Raw genomic sequence first — 3,392 nt, forward strand, 5'->3', positions numbered from 1 at the left:
ACAACAAAGAATGTAAGAAAATTTTCGTTAACACAGTTAATTAATTAAGTCCCCAGCAACTATAAAATCTACGAAGCCAACAAAGCACAAGTGTAACTGTTCTGTGTGTGGTAGTATGACTCAACGCACATCTGGCACGGTTCTTCTTCAACAAAACAAGAATTTATAAATACCAATTATACTGACGTGATAAAAGAAAATTAGAAATACTATAATTGCGTAAGGAAAGCAGAATTACACTCTAATACAAGAACACAAGCCAGATGCTTTGTTGACTGAACCTGTAATGGCACATTATTCAGGACACACAAATAATAAAAGAATAAAAGAAAATACCTCCATATATATTGACCAAATGCACTCTGACCATTACAATATCTCCATTAGAACAACATCTGCTATATCTCCCATCAAACCACTGCATAAAACATGGAACAACACTCTCCACTACCACATATCACTCTAACTTCAGCTACAAGCAGTGTCCACCACAACTTCTCGGCAAGAACTGCTTGCCGCTACGTCTCAATAATCACTGCCAGTGGAGGCGGCGGAACAATACTCTCTGGCGCGATTTTTGGCGCTGTGGCTCAGTGTAGCCACCTTTCAATAAGCTTATTGAGACGTAGCGGCAGGCAGTTCTTGCCGAGAAGTTGTGGTGGACACTGCTTGCAGCTGAAGTCAGAGTGAGATGCGGTAGTCGAGAGTGTTGTTCCATGTTTATGCAGTTATTTGATGGGAGAGATAGCAGATGTTGTTCCAATGGAGATATTGTAATGATCTGAGTGCTTTTCGTCAATATAAATTAAGGTAACTAACTACTGTTCTTTATTTTCTTATTATTTGTGTGTCCTGAATAATGCTTCATTACAGGTTCAGTCAACAAAGCATCTGGCGTGTGTTCTTGTATTAGAGTGTAATTCTGGGTTTCTTGCACAATTATAGTATTTCTAATTTTCTTTTATCACGTCAGTATAAATGATATTTACAAAATTCTTGTCTTGTTGAAGAAGAACCGTGCCAGATGTGCGTTGAGTCATACTACCACATACACAACAGCTACACTTGAGCTTGTTGTTTCGTAGGTTTTATAGTTGCTGGGGACTTAATTAATTAATTGTATTAACTGAAATGTTCATTTCATTCTTTGTGGTTGTTACATGCAGTCAGATTGCGTACAAAAACTAGTCAGGGCCAGCCGTTTACGAAACAGCGTAATCGGACATACAGCGACAGAAAATTAAAAAGTATTTGCACAGCATTCTTATACATCTTTATTATAATTAAGCCCCCATGCACGTGGCGTCTCAATAAGCCACAATTCAATGAAAATGCAAATAATTTTAGTAGCTGTAAGTCCGATTACGCAAGTCTCGTAAACGGCTGGCCCTGACTAGTATTAGTACGCAATCTGACTGCTTAGAATGACAACAAAGAATGTAAGAAAATTTTCGTTAACACAGTTAATTAATTAAGTCCCCAGCAACTATAAAATCTACGAAGCCAACAAAGCACAAGTGTAGCTGTTCTGTATGTGGTAGTATGACTCAAAGCACATCTGGCACGGTTCTTCTTCAACAAAACAAGAATTTATAAATACCAATTATACTGACGTGATAAAAGAAAATTAGAAATATTATAATTGCGTAAGGAAAGCAGAATTACACTCTAATACAAGAACACAAGCCAGATGCTTTGTTGACTGAACCTGTAATGGCACATTATTCAGGACACACAAATAATAAAAGAATAAAAGAAAATACCTCCATATATATTGACCAAATGCACTATGACCATTACAATATCTCCATTAGAACAACATCTGCTATCTCTCCCATCAAACCACTGCTTAAAACATGGAACAACACTCTCCACTACCACATCTCACTCTAACTTCAGCTACAAGCAGTGTCCACCACAACTTCTCGGCAAGAACTGCTTGCCGCTACGTCTCAATAATCACTGCCAGTGGAGGCGGCGGAACAATACTCTCTGGCGCGATTTTTGGCGCTGTGGCTCAGTGTAGCCACCTTTCAATGTGTGGACATATCAGATGAGAAGGGGGGTCGCGCGGGAGGCACGCGCGAGATAGTCGCTGCAGTCGCACTATCCCCTGAGCCCTCATTGGCTCAGATGGATAGAGCGTCTGCCCCGTAAGCAGGAGATCCCGGGTTCGAGTCCTGGTAGGGGCACACGTTTCAACCTGTCCCCGTTGATATATATCAACGCTCGTCAGCAGCTGAAGGTATTAACGTATAATTCTAATTTTTTCGAATAAGGTAGACATTACTTGTCTCGGAAAAACAACCACTGCTGGTACACATTGTCCAGAAGTAATCATAGTGCACACAGCTGTCGTATTGCTTCGTCTCTTTCTGTTGGTCACAACGCGAACTTTTTTTATCTTTTGACCCTAAAATACATGCCGGAAAAGAAATTAGTGGACCCTTAATAGAGGTTTCCAATTTACTCAAGATTTGTTGTGGCAGCAGTGCATGTGGAATACATGAAATGATTACATTTACAGATCATTTTGGATTCCGTAGAAATGTTGGATCACGTGAGGCAATGCTGACCCTAAGACTTATCTCAGAAGTTAGATTAAGGAAAGGCAAACCTACGTTTGTAGCATTTGTAGACTTAGAGAAAGCTTTTAACAATGTTGACTGGAATACTTTCTTTCAAATTCTAAAGGTGGCAGGGGTAAAATACAGGGAGCGAAAAGCTATTTACAGTTTGTACAGAAACCAGATGGCAGTTATAAGAGTCGAGGGGCATGAAAGGGAAGCAGTCGTTGGGAAGGGAGTGACACAGCGTTGTAGCCCCTCCCCGATGTTATTCAATCTGTATGTTGAACAAGCAGCAAAGGAAACAAAAGAAAAATTCGGAGTAGGAATTAAAATCCATGGAGAAGAAATAAAAACTTTGAGGTTCGCTGATGACATTGTTATTCTGTCAGAGACAGCTGGAAGAGCAGCTGATCGGAATGGACAGTGTCTTGAAAGGAGGATACAAGATGAACATCAACAAAAGCAAAACGAGGATAATGGAATGTAGTCGAATTGAATCGGGTGATGCTGAAGGAATTAGTTTAGGAAATGAGATACTTAAAGTAGTAAAAGAGTTTTGCTATTTGGGGAGCAAAATAACTGATGATGGTCGAAGAAGAGAGCATATAAAATGTAGACTGGCAATGGCAAGGAAAAAGATTCTGAAGAAGAGAAATTTGTTAACATCGAGTATAGATTTAAGAATCAGGAAGTCGTTTCTGAAAGTATTTGTATGGAGTGTAGCCATGTATGGAAGTGAAACATGGACGATAAATAGTTTGGACAAGAAGAGAATAGAAGCTTTCGAAATGTGGTACTACAGAAGAATGATGAAGATTAGAT

General features: G+C 39.4%; 1 non-coding gene across 1 annotated transcript; it reads left to right on the forward strand.

Annotated features, from left to right (window-relative positions):
• Positions 1 to 2,117: 2,117 nt before the first annotated feature.
• Trnat-cgu (transfer RNA threonine (anticodon CGU)) lies at positions 2,118 to 2,192 on the forward strand. The gene has a single exon. It is a non-coding gene; the product is annotated as a tRNA-Thr (tRNA).
• Positions 2,193 to 3,392: the final 1,200 nt, after the last annotated feature.

This window comes from Schistocerca cancellata, chromosome 3 (assembly GCF_023864275.1).
Source record: "Schistocerca cancellata isolate TAMUIC-IGC-003103 chromosome 3, iqSchCanc2.1, whole genome shotgun sequence".
Taxonomy (NCBI): domain Eukaryota; kingdom Metazoa; phylum Arthropoda; class Insecta; order Orthoptera; family Acrididae; genus Schistocerca; species Schistocerca cancellata.